This window comes from Myodes glareolus, chromosome 8, assembly GCF_982192425.1.
Source record: "Myodes glareolus chromosome 8, mMyoGla1.1, whole genome shotgun sequence".
NCBI lineage: Eukaryota > Metazoa > Chordata > Mammalia > Rodentia > Cricetidae > Myodes > Myodes glareolus.
Genome location: NC_142033.1, coordinates 10,411,110 through 10,428,249, shown reverse-complemented (window position 1 = coordinate 10,428,249; position 17,140 = coordinate 10,411,110). Strand labels below are relative to the sequence as shown.

Below are 17,140 nucleotides of genomic sequence, written 5' to 3'. Positions count from 1 at the left end.
TTACTGCTCTTCCTGGGTCATGTTTTACTAACATTTTGTGTCTCACACCTCTGCTGAGTTATTAGAAATGTTAGAAGGAAATGATAAATCATTTTTTTCATTTTACACTTTTAGATAATCAGTTGATATGGAATATAACTTGATATCCAATTTTCCCTGTTTCAGAGGATATAATGATTATAGTAGAATATGCCCAGAACATTTGACATGAAAAGAGATTGAATAAATAGCTAATTTACTTTAAAAACAAAAAAGGAGTGTTTAGGTAGGAGATGACAGAGAGGTCCAACCCCATGACTGAAACTGAGAAGGGGCACACTGGAGCATTCCACCCTGGATCCGGCTCAAGCTGGAGTCTTGCTCTTCCCCATTACCTACTGTATACCTCAGGGATGCTGAGGCTAAGGAGAGCTTCCTTGTTTTAATATCAAGTATAACATGGCAAAATAATAATAATAATAATGGTTGCCCCGATATTGTCTGCTTTGAAGACTTTACCCCATTTCTGACATTGCAGGTATGTATTTTGACCCTGTTTGTGTGGTCAGAAACAGGATTTGTGTCTTGTGGCTGTGAATCCTGATCAGCTGAGCTTTCTGGTCAAGAGAAGATGCTCTGAACGGAACCTAGAACAGAGAGAGATGTGACAGCTCTGATGGAGCCCTAAGGAGCATCTGTGGAGGGACTGTCGGGTGCTACATTTAGTTTTCAACTGATAAACCAGCTGGTCCATTTTACTTATTAAAAAGCATGACCCGAAGAGTACATCATCTATCTGACAATCTATTTATCTACCTGTCATCTTCTATTTACTTATTGTAAAGATGGGGTCTCAGTTTGCAGACCTGACTGACTTGGAATTTGCTGTGTAGACCAGCCTGGCCTTGAACTCATAAAAAGATCCTCCTGCCTCTGCCTCCAGTAGTCACAGATAATTCCAGGTAATTTTTCTTACTGGCTAATTTTAGAATAGATTCTGTGTTGGATAAAAGCTTATGAAGTATATGTGACTAATATCTACTGAGATTAAAAAACTGGTATTTAAAAAATTGGTGTGAGTTCATTAAAATCAACTATAAATAATTACAAAACAGGAATTAGAAATGGTTTGATTCCAAAGACCATATTGTTTACCAGCATTGACGCCAACTCTTTAAGATGAAGAAAACAATTGATAAATTTATTATATGGCATTTGAAATCGGTTTTATTAACTCCAAATAAGAGCAAACAACACTAACCACATTTCAGAGTTCTATATTGTTCTGTGTCCATGTAGAATATTCTAGGCAGCATGACAGTTGTGTCATTAGCAAGAAAAAACATCCCAGGGAGTAGAGCACACAACAAATTGTAAATATTCGAGTTTACTGGAAGCTTCTCAGTTGGAATGTGCATCCCAACTGAGGTTTAAAAAAAAATAGAAGTGTTAGGTAATAGTGGGTGAACCCACACCCATAAAATAGTTTCGTCCCTAAATCACTACCAATTCAGAATGCATCTAGAACAAGGACTAACACCTCTTCGCCATCAAAATTCGGGTCTCTTCCTCAAAGAGTCAAGGTTATCATTGTACGTACACCACAGAGAGAAAAGACAATTTGGTTCGCTATCAATTTTTGCTCTGTTTAATTTTTAGATACTGAATTTGAGTCCCTCTATCAAATACTGTCTTGATTTAACCTGTGGGATATCACAGACTCTGGGGTTGATGGGTTCACACGAGGATTGACTGGCGAGCACTGAGGACACTTTGGACACATTTTATGTGGCTGCTGACTTTTCAGTGTTGGACTGGCACGAACTGGTCCTGACCTGACCCATGATAAATGCTCCAGCGTCGCTTTATCCAGAAGCAGAGGATTTCAGCCCTGGAGGGCATTTCCCTTGAGTCTTAAGTTTCTGTGATTCCAAAATGGATGTCACAAGATTTGGGAAACTGACTAGATTTGATCCTGGGAGGCTATTTTCGCAGGTCAAAAGGCAACCCTGGAATCCACTCCCCACATCAGCTGTCAGGGTCAATCCCTAAGAAAAGGCTTTTCTCAGCTAGGAAGGAAATGCAGAACCAAGGAGTAAGAAGAGCAAAAACGTTTCTCTTTGCGGGCTTATTTCATTACATTGTTGCACAAACCAGCCCTTCTCTGAAAATCCCTGCTGGCCAAACGCTTCCTGCTGCTTACAGTGTTGCATAAACTTGCCAGGTACAAATTAAGTAATTAATCAGCCTTAGGAGAAGCAATAGCCGTGTCTTTCAGACCACAGTCAAGCCCGCACTCCTTGCTGGTGTCCTATCCGCAGGCTGGGCTGCTGAGAGGGTGTAGAGGTTGCAGGCAGACCAGTTGCTGCTCCCAGGAGTCCACTCCCGCCTTCACAATGTGGACAACTGAGGTCTTGAAAATTCTGGCGGGAGAAGCTGAGCACCTCCATACACCTCCATGCACCTCCATGCACCTCCATGCACTTCCATGCACCTCCATGCACCTCTGTTCAGGCTGCAGGCAGGAAGCACATTACTATCCCACACTGGGAAAGGCACAAAGACAGCTGTACCACCAGGAAATGCACCACCTTAACCCGTTATTCAAAGGTCTCCAAGCTGCTGTGTTCTGGATGGGCAGGAAATGTTCCTTTGGTGTCCCTGGATGTAATGGAGAATCTTAAAGATGACTTCTGCACCACAGAAAGGTCTGTCAAGGATGGATGCTCTTGATGGAAGACAGTAACTGAGGCTTGGAAAGTGCCCCCTCCCTCCGCCACCGCAATTCAGCTATGAAACTCAGGAAATGAGGGAGGCACTGTTGCCTGTTCTAAAACTGGTATTCACATGCCTTTTCCAGTCAAACGCACTTTTAGCCTTGTGCTTAGTTTTTTTGCCCCTAACAACTGGGTCCTCACCGTGTCATTTCAGTGACTCTTCCTGAGCGCAGCTTTCAGAGACGGTTAACAACACAAACATGACACTTCCCCTTCACTTCCCGTTTTGATGCTGGAGTGTAGCTGTCACATTACTCCTGCCCGGGTGGACAGGAGAAAGAAGAGACAGGTGAAACTAATCCACCCCATTCTTTCGTTAACTCTACCTGGCCTCTGCTTGACCTGAAAACAAGAATTTCATGTGCCAGCCACCAATCACGGCAGGTACAGCAAGAAGCGTGAGGACAGAACCCACAGGAAGGAAGAGCTAGCTCACTGACCTTTCAGCAGGAAACGCCCTCTGCTCTTTGACTGACAGCTCTGACTTCGGCCTCTGAAGTCTATTTGTTTTGGCAGAAACTTAGAATCTGGGTAACGCCAGTTTCCTCACCATCTGGGAATTCAGCTTAATATGTAAACTTGTAGCAAGCAGGTTGAGCCGATTCGCTGCCATGGTTACTCTTGGTGTGTGCTGCCGGCACACTTGAAGGGGATGGATTTGGTGTTGAGTCAGGGGACATCGCCGTCATACACGTGGACGTGCCTTTGCTTTCTGTCATCTATACCGTCTGCATGCTGACGTTCTGTGCGTGTCCTGACCTCGAAGGGCTGTGATCTGGAAACCGGTGACACCCAGCGCGGCTGGGGAGTTCTGCTCAGCTGCGCCGACTTCTAGTTTAAAAAATGTGGGTGGGGTGGGGATGTGCAAATAAAGTGGCTGGAAAGGTTTTGTTTTCACAAGGGTTTTGGATTCCCTCTGTGGGGACAGAAATCCTGCTGGCCGGTTCGTCCCTGGCATCCTCCACTCAGCCTCACACGGAATAGGCAGGGATGAATGAAGACATTTGTCAGCGCTTTCTGAATTGAGCCATGTGCATTTTTTACACCTTATAAAGTTAGTTACAATGAGGGTATAGCTTAACAGTGGAAGCTAGTGCCTCATACTTTGTTCCTCTCATCTGCCTGAATCGGAGTATCAACTAGTCCATCCAGAAATGGGAATCTTTTACACTTGGGAGGAGCAGAAGATGGACAAACGCAGTGGCTGTTCACGTATTTCTCAGGTGGATCAGGGTGATTTAGGAAAGCTGGGCCTGACCCTCCACCCAACGCCTTCTGCCAAACCTGAGTGAGGTCAGTGACTGAGCTGCTACGGTGGAATTCGCTCCACAGCAGGAGAAAACGCCATGGTTCACTGTCTTCCAAGGCAGGGAGCCTTTCCTTCTCCTACGTAATGGCGCCTGAGAGGTGGGCTTATTCGGACATCTCTGCTCTGAGAGGTGCATTCTGCTGGAGCGTCTTCACGTTTAAAGAAGGAAAACAGACCCAGACCGAGCATGGAGAGGTGCTGGTGTGGACACAGACCTCGCAGCCGGCCAAAGTCCCGAATGAATCACTCGAATGGGCCCGTGACCACGTCCAGCCCCCCCGTTATTTTTTCCATCTAATTTACTGAAAAACAAAATAACACTTTAAGTGCTACTCACACGCACGCAGTAAGAGTCATGTAATTATCATTATTCCGTTCTAAGTCTATTTCAAGCTTTGCTAAATCCAACTTAACCTAAAAAGTCACTGCTGCATTCTCTTGGCTTTCTCCGCAGTTTGGCTCAAAGCCTACTCCAGTCGCTGGGTGGGAGCAAGACCAGTGTGCTTACCACAGCTGCTCCTCCTTTCGTTGCTGGATACCCTGGAGCCTTCTCAGCCTCCCTTGACGTCATAATGGCCTCGGTAAAGATGCTGGAAGGAAACCTGGTGGTCATTACGGCTAGCATTGCATCTTTCCCTAAGACCTCAAGCTCTGACGTCTCATGCTGAGCCAGTGACGTCAGAGGAGGCTGGCAACACCTCCGCCAGTTTAGGCTTCTGAGTGACTGTGTCCACTGTCCAGTTGAGGCACTCAGATCTTAGGGGATCATGGGTTACTGTGGCACCGTGCAGCCTGCCCCGACTAACATATCAGTAAACATGTTGAAAACATGACGTATTTACTCCAAATTAAAGAGGGCAAATCAGAACTCCAGAGACACGCTTAGGCCCCAAGAGTGAGTTCTTTCTTCCTTCCTGTGTAAATGACACATGAACGACAACATTCACTTATCCAGTGTCCTAGTCAAGGTCACTGCTGCTGGGATGAAACACAGTGACAAAAAGCAACAGTCATCCCTGAAGGAAGTCAGGACAGGAACTCAAACAGGGCAGGAACCCAGAGTCAGGAACTGCTACAGAGGCCATGGTGTCCAGGGATAGAATCCCCCACACACAATGGGCTGTGCTCCCCCCTGTCAATCACTACTTATGAAAATGCTCTATAGGCTTGCCTACACCCTGACCTCACGGAGGTATTTTCTCAATTCAGGGACCCTCTTCTCCAGTGGCTCACGCTTGTGTCAAGTTGGCACAACACTACCCAGAATATCCCATAAGTATTTATGAAACAAGGTACCTTCTAAATGTTGCAAATTCAACACTAGGTGAAACCAAGACAGAAGATTTCTGCACTCGTGGACCATAGATTTCATGGTCGTGGATAAAGTAAAGTTAAAACAAAACAAAACAAAAAAAGAAAAAAACAGGTAGGGAAGAGGTAGGATTTCAGAATGGGAAAAGTACACTGGGCATGGCGGTGTGTGTCATTCATTCCAGCACTAGGGAGACAGGCGGGGGAGGGGGATCTCTGAGTTCAAGGTCAGACTCTACAGAGTGAGTTCCAGGACAGCTGGGGCTACGCAGCAGAGACACCCTGTCTCAAAACAAAACAAAACAAACAAACCAACCAACCAGAAAGTGAAAAGTGCTTTGGGGGGGATGTAATGGGACGGAGACATGACGTTCACAGAGGAGGAAGGAAGGCTGCATTCCCACCGTCTATGGTGTTGCCTGACCCTCAACGAGCCTTCAGTGAAAAGGAACAGGTCATTAGAGCACACGATAAGCTCCCAACTTCCCTTCAGTCTTAGCTCCGCACCGTCTAACACAGCTTTCTGTGCATATACAGCCCCGAGAACTTGCCCGACGTGGCCCATTGCCCAAGAAAGTAGGAACGGCAGGTGTAACGTCTGTGAAGAAACAGCTCTGTCACCATCTGAGATATTCCTTATGACTCTTTTCCCAACTGCCCACTGCCTCCTCCTACTGCAATCTGCTCTCTGCTGGGCTCCCAAGTACTGGTTCCATTTTCCCCTCACAAACTGCTCTTGACTTTTGGTCTTTAATACTGGCAGATAGTTAAGCTTCTCGGGTAACTCTCAACTCCCCTTCAGTGACACATCTCATTCCCCAGATTAGAGATGTCAGTTAGTGTTTGCTCCCCGACTCCATCCTTTGTAGGAACCTTTGCCACGCTTAACCCTGGCATTTGAGTAGCCACACTGTAACCCTACAATCTCTTTTCTTTTTTCCCCTCCTCCTGGCTCTGGTAATTAGGCTAATGGTGGACAGCTGAGCCACACTAATCCCGTAGTTTATAGGTATTCAAAAAGAAAAAAAAAGATGAACTGGGAAAGCTGCATTTTCTCTCTTAAACGTGAATCAAGTCAGACAGAGCACACGAGCTAATGAACCCGAAGAGCCACCACGGAGCCGGGTTCTTAGGCGCACGACAAACCAAAGTTTTGAGGCGGTAGAAACTTTGAGTCAGCAGAAAAGGCTACATAGCAAAGCAAGAAAAGCAAAGTTGACATCGGGAAGAGAAAAGGTCAGAGAAGACCAACTGGTGTGTTTATTGGTCTGTGGAGTTGTAGCAAAAGAGCATGTTGGCTTACGCGCCCTCCTGCCGCTAGACCAACCCAAGCCTCCAGACAAACACGCTCTGTCAAGTGCCCTTGACAGTCTTACTTCTTGTCTTTATAGTCAGAAAACCCACCAAAACCCCACCAAATCCCCACCAAAAGACCAAGCCACATTGTTTTAATTTCCTTTCTGCAATTGCTCTACCCATTTGATTCCCTGGCCACGCCAGGAAAACATGAAATCGTCCCCAGAAGACAGGACTGTACGGCATGATTTTCAAAGAAATAAGAGCATGGCAATACAGGCTCGAAGTGTAAAATTGTCTTGAGGATGAGAACGTAGGTAGCAGCTAGAGCTGGGGAGGTGTCAAGGTTGCCCACATCTCTTTGAACTCATCGGTGAGTGCAGGCTATCCCACTGGCTATGCTTCCATTGCTTTAGAGTCCCTGTTTGGGCTTAGGGGATATTTGAGACTTACACCTTGACATGAAACCTGTCTGTTCTCCTGGTCCTTGACACCCTGCTTTGCTTGGCAGTGAACCTACCCAGGAACTGAACCTCGGCTGCCACTTTTCTTCCTCCTCAATTTCCAATGAATAGCATTCTTCCCAGAAAAAAAAGTCCAATGTTTCTATGAGACCAGGCACAAATTAACTGAGTGCCAAGGGACTTCCTTACCACAGGGCCCTTGTACTTCCTGGCGGTTTCACCTGTAGAGCTTTGTTGTTGTTCATTCATCCATTCATCCGGCTATCACGAGGACAAAAGAGACAGCAAGGGCAATGACCTTTTTTGTAGTGCTTGCCCCCTCCCTTCCTTCACATCTCCGCTCAGCTGCCCATCACAGACAGACTCTGAGTTCATGGCACACAGGGTAACAACTGCATCATGACGTCACTTTCCCTGTCTCATGACGTCACTTTCCCCTCTTCATAGTGCTGTTGTGATCTGACAGGTCTCAGGGCTTGATTTTCTCTCTTTCCAGTGGAAGAAGAGTGCAGAGATGGATGGGGAAGGGGGAGGAGAAAGGAAGTGAGGAAGAAATGGAGGGAAGGATGGGGAGGAAGAGGAAGGGGGATCGCTGTATCTCTTCCAGTGCCTAGAACCTAGTAGGTGATCAATATATGTTTGTCGTGAATTCAGGGAAGGGCACCCAGAGGAAAGGAAACTAGTCCTGGCTCACAAAGAGTTTTCTCGTGAGTATGTACAGGAAAGGCATTCCAAGTACAGAGAAGGACATCAGCTAAGGTCAGAGGTCAGACTCTACAGTATACAAGGCCATAAAGGGACGAATGGAGCACTGTGGCTCTCTGGGCAGGGCACAGAGCAAGTGAGGGCGAGTGTGCACAGAGGCTGGACTGTGCAGAGTCTTAAACACTAAGGTTAGGATCATGGTGTCCTTCAGTAGGAAGAATGTGAACCCTTTGGAAAGCTTTAAACATGTATTTTGACTCTGTAGGCAAAGTCTAAGGTGGTGCCCTAGAGTCCCAGACGGCTGAATGGATGAATGTACACACAGATGCGTGCACACATGTGTGCCCACGTGTGTGTGTGCGCACACACACACACACACACACACACACACACACACACGAATATATACACACATGCTCTCAGCTCTTAAAACTAATTTATTAACTTATTTCTGTGGATGAATTATTGTTTTGGAGGTAATAAAGGTTCCAGGTGGAGTGACTGTAAGCAGGGATGCTGTCTTAGTGAGAAACAGGTCAGACCCTTCCTGGTAGGGTAGTGGTGGGGAGAGGCGATGGGGATGTAGGGAGAGAGACAGACTGTGGGGTAAGTATGTGAGGAAGTGGGCTGGGTGGTGGGTTGAGATAGTGTGTGTAAAAATTTTGAGTGTTCCCTGACAGCTAGCCAGTCAGGAAACAGAATCTTGAGTGAGTCCTATAAAGGGAAGGGGCTGCTAGCAACCTAGATGAATCTGGAACAAGCCCCCACGTTCTAGGCTAGAACTCAGTCAGCTGATATCAAGACATCAGCCTAATGAGATGCTGAGCAGCAGAGTCCAGCGACCCCAGGCCACAGAAAGGAGAACTGATAGGTGAGGTCATTTCCTGACATTTTCTGTGGTGACTTGTTGTTGTTGAGAATGAGTTCAGGCAGCTGCCAGACTACAAAAACCAGCTTGCGGAAGGTTAGAACCAGAGACAGGAGACAGGGACCCCTGCTGCAGCTCCCCAGACAAGACAAGGCACCAGAGCCCCAAATCCCAAGATCTCAGGCATCTGAAACCACAGGCCCTGCCCCTGCAGAGCTGAGAGCACTATTACCTGTGAGCTCTGCTGGAAAATACTCAGGACCTTGGGGTAGGGGAGCTGCTTCCCTTACAGAGAGCCAACAGGGAGGTGGCCTAGCCCCTCCCCATCCAGTGGGTCTACTTCTAGGTCTTGTCTGTCTTCTTGTCCTCATGAGCACTGCGTAGCAGCAGGTTTTCTATCCAGGCCCCTTGAGTAAGGGAGATTGGTTGTGCACTTCTCCAAAGACTTCCTTTTGCGGACACAAACTTAGAAATAGTTCTCAGTCTTGGTGGCCTATGACAGTGGCTTTGCAGCATTTGATCTGCTGCCCAGCCCCTCGGCAATTCTGTCTGTCTACCTCTCAGCGGTACTCTTGCTTATGCTTTTAACTCTTATAGTGAATCTGTCCAGTATCAATACAAACTAAAGGACTTGAGAAGTAAGGAAACACTTCCCTCCTCCGTCTTTGCATTGTAGGACAGAACTGAGATTTTCTTCTACTTTTCTTCTTTCATTTACTAACAAGGAAATCATCATCATCATCATCATCATCATCATCAATGAAAATTCATTTGCAAATATTTTTCATGTAACATTTCAGGTGGTTGATGAGGAAACTCCAGCTCAGATAGATAGATAGATAGATAGATAGATAGATAGATAGGTAGATAGATAGATAGATAGATAGATAAGAAATGAAAAGAAAATAACAGGCTAAACAAAGTACATTATAAGCAGTCAGGACTGATGAAAATTAATTTCAAATATTTTACATTCCAAATCCTGGGTTCCCCCTACCAACTACTCCATTCTATAAAAATCTCCAGTCAACACACCTCTCTAATCAGCCCCTCTCTATTGGTTGCCTCTAGACACTGTGCTGTTTCTAGGTTTTGTGGAGGATATTTCGGATTTCATTTTACCTGCACGCCGATGCTTTGTGGTAAGAATCAAGACCCCCATGGTGATAAGACAGGTTTACAGAGAACGGAGATCCAGCTCAGTTGGCAAACAGCAGAAAATGATGGATTCACACTTATATACCAATCTTCTGGCTCCACCTCCAGTGTTCCCAACTGTGGGCTCAGAATCGTCAGGAACAAAAACTCAGGCAAGAGCAAAATTGTCTTAGAAAGAATATTTTTAGGTCCAAATAAAACAATATAAGCTATTTATATGATTTCTTCCAATTCCTCCTTCACCCCTTGAGGTCTTTACATAAACGCTACACACCTGACATCTCCAACTTGCCAGTTAGATAAGTCACACAGGCTACCCTATAAGAAAAACTTGCCGATGGCTACCATACTACCCCTCCCAAAGCATCTCACATGATACTGCTCCTCAGAAAATGCGCATGCAGGTGCACTTTCGCACAGCGTGAGTACGTGAGAAACAGGACATGCCCTACTGTGATGTCACAGTGTGCACCATGTCATCACAGCTCAACTGGAAATCACGGTGCTCCCCTGTGCAACACAATGATGCCTGACAACATCGACTCTCCACTGAGCTGTCAGAATGCTCAGTTGTGCCAAGGCAATGTTGCATTGTGAGATTGTGAGATCATAGTTCCCCAGTGATACTACAATACAGGAGTGACATCACAGTTCTCTTTTGTACCCTCACAATGGTGCATGTGACATCAGTACTCCATTATTGTTTTACAAACCAATGCTGCCTGGTGACATCACAGCTTCCTGTGCCAATACAATGCTGTATTATGATATCACAGATCATCATGACATCAGGATGCTCCACTGTGACATTACTATGCTCCATGGTGACATCAGGATGCTCCACTGTGACATCACTATGCTCCACTGTGACACCACTATGCTCCACGGTGACATCACCATGCTCCATTGTGACATCCAGATGCTCCACTGTGACATCACTGTACTCCACTGTGACATCACTATGCTCCACTGTGACATCACTATGCCCCACTGTGACATCACTGTACTCCACTGTGACATCACTATGCTCCACTGTGACATCACTATGCCCCACTGTGACATCACTATGCTTCATGGTGACATCACCATGCTTCACTGTTACATCACTATGCTCCACGGTGACATCAAGATGTTCCACTGTTACATCACTATGTCCCACTGTGATATCACTATGCTCCATTGTGACATCACTATGCCCCACTGTGGCATTACTATGCCCCACTGTGACATCACTATGTTCCACTGTGACATCAGTATGCTCCACTGTGACACCACTATGCCCCATTGTGACATCACTATGTTCCACTGTGACATAACTATGATCCACTGTGACATCACTATGCTCCATTGTGGCATCAGAATCATCATGATGCTCCATAGTGATGGCATAATGACACGTGTTTTTAAAAGTAACTTCTGTGATGTCACAATAGAACAGCGCATCTGTGGAGTAGAGTAGGGTGATGTCACAACAGAGTACTGTGATGATACATTGGAGTTGTGACATCACAATAAACCATTGGGACCTCATGTACAGTGCTCCATTTGAGGATCTATAGCTCAAAGGGCTGATCTTTGTCAGTCTGGGAGACCAGCGATGTCCTATCTTCTATCTTCCCCTTTCCTCCTGCATTTCTCTTTCTGAATATTCTATAACCAACATGGAATGCTTCCCAATCAAGAGAAACTCAAATGATGAGAGAAAACAAGAATCTCTGAAATCCTCTTTCTCTCCCTTACCTACCCTACTGTCATACATTAGCAACAAAACCCACTCAACATTCTTTCTTGCATTAAGCCTAAATAAACACTTCCTTACTATCACAAGAGTGTCATTTGTGATTACACTTTTACCGAAAGTCTATAAATGATAAAATTACTTGATGGGTCATCATACAACTCAGGTTTACATACAAGGAGGAAGAAAGCCCTTCGTTCTCCATTTTGCATCTTGAGAGACACCTTCATGGTCTCACTTGTCATTAGCTTTCAAACAGCTGAGGCTGGCAGTACTCACGTCAAGGGGAAACACATGAGTCATTGTAGGAAGCCACATATGTAATTATGGAAAGAAATACAAAAAGCATCCATAGTGAAAGACTAAATTTTATGACCGTGAACTATGAGTAGGCTGTCCTGAGTATTTATTGTTCAAACTTTTGGGAATCGGAAGGTGTAACAATTGTAGATATCCTGGAATAATAGACAGAGGCTTCAAACTTTCCAAGAAAATTGGGGTATAGGCACCCACATAAGGAATTAAAGAAAAGAATTAGGAATTCCCACTGAGATGACCCATTCACTTTAGCTTTTGACAGTCCTAAAGCAAGTTCCCTGTGTCACTGGCCCCACTCCACAAAGACTGTGGGGTCCCCATGTACACACAGAGTCTTTGCACCAGCCCTGTCTTCCCAGTGAGATCCCAGTTCCTCACGTGCACCTGAGGACACTTTTGTCTGGGAATCTGGAACTTGTTCTTCCCGGTCCTTTGTGTCTACAGTCTACTGTTAAAGGACAGTGGCCAGGGCTCTGTGAACCTCACTAGTGTGACCGCAGAAGCAGGTCCAGCCACAGTCTGCCAAAAGGCAAAGGGTCCCTGGAGCTGGGTGTTGGCTAAAGAGCACAGACTCCGGCTTTGCTGCTGGTAAGGGTTCTTTCCTGTGGCTGCAGAACAAGATTTAGGGGGCAATGAGGAAGCCCTGTAGTGTTACACGCAGGCTCCACTGGTGCAGACTCGCACTTGGCAGATGATAATGTGTGTACATTTCCTTCACTAGTGAAAAATTAAACACAGGAGAGACCCATCACCCCTTGAGGCCCCCCCTACTCTGTCCGCCTCTCTCTCTCTCTCTCTCTCTCTCTCTCTCTCTCTCTCTCTCTGCTGTGTGGACTCTCAGATATGTTAATCCTCATGCAACACTATGCAAGAATTCAACACCAGAAGTTATGGCCAGCGGTATTCTTGGGTAGATCGTGTAAAGGCTTTTGACTTTAAATTAAGACTCCATTAAGATAATAAAACGTTTTCTTCAAGTTTATTGTTATTCTGCCTGAGGGGTCTATGGGGAACACAGGAACATAGAGGGAAAAAAATCCCCTTCACTATGGAAACAGATTCATTTATTTTTATGGGCTGATTTTTTAATTTCTCTCCCTGGGCAAAGCCCCACTAGCTTCTTCTGTTTGGAGACTGGGCTCACTCACAGTGTTTGCTGCATGAGGTGGAGAGGTAGCTCCCAACAGAGTCAAGATGTACAATAGACACTGTCTCCTCTCCTCCCCTCCTCCACCCCGGTAGTCTGACTACAACAGAACGCCTGACCAGCTGGAATAAGTAGACCATGCTCAGCTTACTATATGAGCAAGGGGGAAAGAGCCCTGTGATAGTTACTAGTTTAATATCCACAACTTGAAAAATTCAAAGAAAGCTTGGTGTGAGGGTGTATGCCTGCAATCCCAGCACTCAGGAGGCAGGGGTAGGGGGCTCACTGCAAGTTTGAGGTCAGCCGGACCTACCTAGCAAGACGTCACCTTGAAAACAAAATTCAATACCAGTAGCAAAAACAATGCAGAAAGGTCCGGGTTCGAGAGGCGCGGTCGCTATGGAGCTCTCTGTCTGGGGGCTTGTCGGCCGCCAGCTGCCACATCATTGCTGTCCACAGATGAGCATCACGAAGGGTCTGAAATCTTCCCTGTCCATTACTCTTTGTATTTAAACTTTGTATTTAAATTAAATTATACAAAGTATCATGTTTCTTTTAAAATAAAATATTTTTATTAATTCTTTGAAAATTTCATACAATATATTTCGGACATATTCCTCCCACTGCCACTGCCAGTGCCTCCCAGATCTACCCCTTACCTCTCCACCCCTCCCAAAGTTGTGTCCTCTTTTTTCTTTTCCCCAAATAAATCATTGAGTTCAATTTGTGATGCCCATCTACTCATAGGCCTTCCATAGGTACCTAGTCAGCCTACCAGAGGCTTAGAGAAACCTGAATTTTCCTCCCCAGGAAGGCTTCAATAGTTAGTACCTCCTCATCAATAGTTAATAGTTCCTCTGCTAGGAATGGGTGGGGGTGAACACAGGCAATCATAGTCACTTGAGAGTTGAGGAGTGCAGTGGTCATGTGATGTCCAGACAACACTGTTTGGCACTCGTCCTCCATGATCTCTGAACCACATTTCTTCGTGGCATTTTCAAACAGAACTCATTTTGTTGACCCATCTTTCCACTCTCCCCCATTAACCTGTCTTCTCCTTGAGCCCTTCCACCTCCAGAAACGGTTTTCACGTCACGTGTGTGCCATTATCCTCCCTCCTTCCTTACACCACTTCCCCTCTCCAGTCCTCCCCTTTCTGATTTCATGCTCAGGAAGCACATTCACGGCCATGGATAGATAAATGATTGATAGATAGATAGATAGATAGATAGATAGATAGATAGATAGATAGACAGACAGATAGATGATAGATAGATGATAGATAGATGATAGATAGATAGATAGGAGATAGATAGATAGATAGATAGATAGATAGATAGATAGACAGATAGATGATAGATAGATGATAGATAGATAGATAGATAGATAGATAGATAGATAGATAGGAGATAGATAGATAGATATTTAAGAACATGCTGTATTTGTTGTTTTGAATCTGGATCATCTAACTTAATATAAGTTCCCAGTCTAACTATTTTACTAGAAATTTCATGATTTTCTTTTTCCTTATAACTGAATAAAATTCCACTGTGTGTATGCACTACATTTTCATTATAATTACTTTAATTATTCAGTCCTTCTTATCAGTAGAGTTTAGCAGAATACAAAATCCTCTCTCTGACAAGCAGCATTTTTGTGGATTAGCACGTGTCCCCCTTTTCCATGAGTGAAGCGGCAAGAGAGGGGTATGGCGACTTTGAGAACCAGCAGAGGGTTGGACACTTGTTAGCTCTGAAGTCTTAGCCTGTGATCTTCTTGGGATACAAATATCTTCTTGACGACTTAACTGAACCTGTTTTAAGGCATCCTGTGCTGCGGCTCCTCTGCATGTCAGTGACATCATGGCTGGTTACGCTGTGTGTTGTACAGTCTGATGAACCATGCCTGGCCAGTGGCAGATGCGCAATCGGCGCTGGTCAAAGCTCTGGAATGCAGCACAGGGCAGTGAGTGCACAGAGGATTGACAGAAAGACTGGTGGAACAACGTATCCATCAAGTCTGGCTGACCGTCGACCACACCCCTTTCAGGAGACTCAGGCATTAGCCATGAGTCTTAAAAAATGGCTGGATCTGAGCCAGCAAACTCATGAGTCAGCAGGTTGAGGTTCACACAAAGGTCGGTCCAGTATGTCTGTATTCAGTGTCTGGCGGGGGTATGAAGAAGGCTGCAGGCGGGGTGACAGGTTCTCTGGAGAACGGCAGCTGTTTTCCTAGAAGGGGCTCCCCACTCAATCTCTGATGAACTTTTTGGAAGTTTGGTGCTAGTATCAAAGTGATGTTTCATGTTTCCCAGTGACACACAGCAGGCATCAGCTCTCTGACTAGCATCATCATCATGGTTGTTACAGATGCTATTTTTGACTTCTTTTTTTAACTGTGATATGAATGAATACAGGGACACCAAATGCAGGATGCAGAAATGGGAGAAATACACACAAAAGACTAAACACCAGACCCTGGAATTGATAGGAGAGCACACGGTGTTCCAAGAACAAATTTCCCAGAGAACAAGAGGGGAGTTTGTGTGTGAGGTGAGGGTTTGGGTAAGGCATTTGCGATATCTGTGAGTTAGGAGAAAAAGTCATGAGTTGCCCAGGCAATAGAAACATAAAACAATCACACTAAATCCTCATTTCAGGTCAGTTACTATGTGTTCCAAGAGGTGTCCAAGTGACAAGATACACAACACAGTCCCTGCCCTTGGTGACTTTGTAGGTTAGAGGACATAGACCCGAACACAATGACTCATCCAAAGGAGGAGCGCAGGACAGCCAGTGAGGCTGACATTCTTCCTGGAGTGAGCAGCAAGAAACGCGGGATGATTAGCAATGGGGTGGTTTTTATGTATTACAAAGGTAGCACATGCTTGCTCCTCCACACCCCTGCCCCACCGGGGAGCCAGTGTGAAGTCTATGAGATGGCTCCTTTCCTGCGTCCACCTGAGCACACAGACACAGGTAGAGTTCGCTACTACTAACTACACTAATTTGCAAGGTGCTTTTGTACTTCAAAATACAACACAGAACACATCTTTCATATCAAAGAGCTACATAGTGGCTGTGTTTGCCAACACCCATCTCCCCAGAGGGACATTCACCCTATCAGTTTCCAGCCAGCACAAATGATGTCATACACATGTGACCTTACAGAAATATGCTGTGATTGTAATGAGATTGAGACCAACAGTGGGCTTCACTACGGTGGGAAAAATAAAATAAACTAAAATTAAAAATACAGGAGACACATGAAGAAGTTCAGGCCCCAAATGACACACTGCAGCCCTGAAGGGCACTCACTGACTCTGTTGCCTCCTGGTGGCTGGAATATGGTGGATGGTGGGTGGCGATTGTGGGACCCCAGGAAGAGAAGAGAGCTGTGTGGGGACCAATGGGTTTCTTTTATAATAATAATCCTCTCATAAGAACTGTGAAATGCCACTTGAGAAGCAGTGAAGGGTCACCCAGAACATGCCAGCTCCAGTGGCTAGGGACGTTCCCACGGAATTCCCTGCCCTAACGCTTTCATCGCATCGCTGGAGAGCCACTGAGGGACTCAAACCTCCAACCATAATAGACCCACGGGAGCCACACAGATCAGACTCAAATCAGAGCAAAGAGCATACGTATCTTATAGCTGGACCTATCAAACCCAGACTTCTTTTCAAAGAATGCATGCCATGAACAGAATTCTTAATAATGCTAGCAACTGTGAAAATGGAGGACTTAGAAGGAGAAATAATATTTAGTTCCATTTTTAATTAATTAAATCTATGATGCCTAGTAGGCATCTCTGTGTTAACACCCAGCAGGCTGTGAGCTGTGCAGGAATAAATGACTCTGCATCTAAGTGGATGGGGACAGCTCTGGGGAACAGAAGGATGAAACAGAGAAAGGTTAACTGTATGTCCGGGGTACCACCCCCACCATAGAGCCGCAGGCAGAAGCTAGGAATTAGCCGAGGAGGCTAAGGGTGTGTTCGCGAGCTAGGAGGGAAAGAGAACAGCAGAAGAAGCAGACTGAGTGAGGGGGAGACAGCTCGGCTTCGAAGAT

The 17,140-nt window shown here is 45.5% G+C and overlaps 1 protein-coding gene and 1 long non-coding RNA gene across 3 annotated transcripts in view; both read right to left on the bottom strand.

Annotated features, from left to right (window-relative positions):
- Rasgef1b (RasGEF domain family member 1B) overlaps positions 1–17,140 on the bottom strand; it is a 509,760-nt gene that overhangs the window by 159,028 nt on the left and 333,592 nt on the right. The window lies entirely within an intron of this gene.
- Positions 1,153–4,689, bottom strand: LOC146893764 (uncharacterized). Its single transcript, XR_015002640.2, has 2 exons — positions 3,197–4,689; positions 1,153–2,494 (listed from the first exon to the last, which is right to left on the bottom strand). It is a non-coding gene; the product is annotated as an uncharacterized LOC146893764 (long non-coding RNA).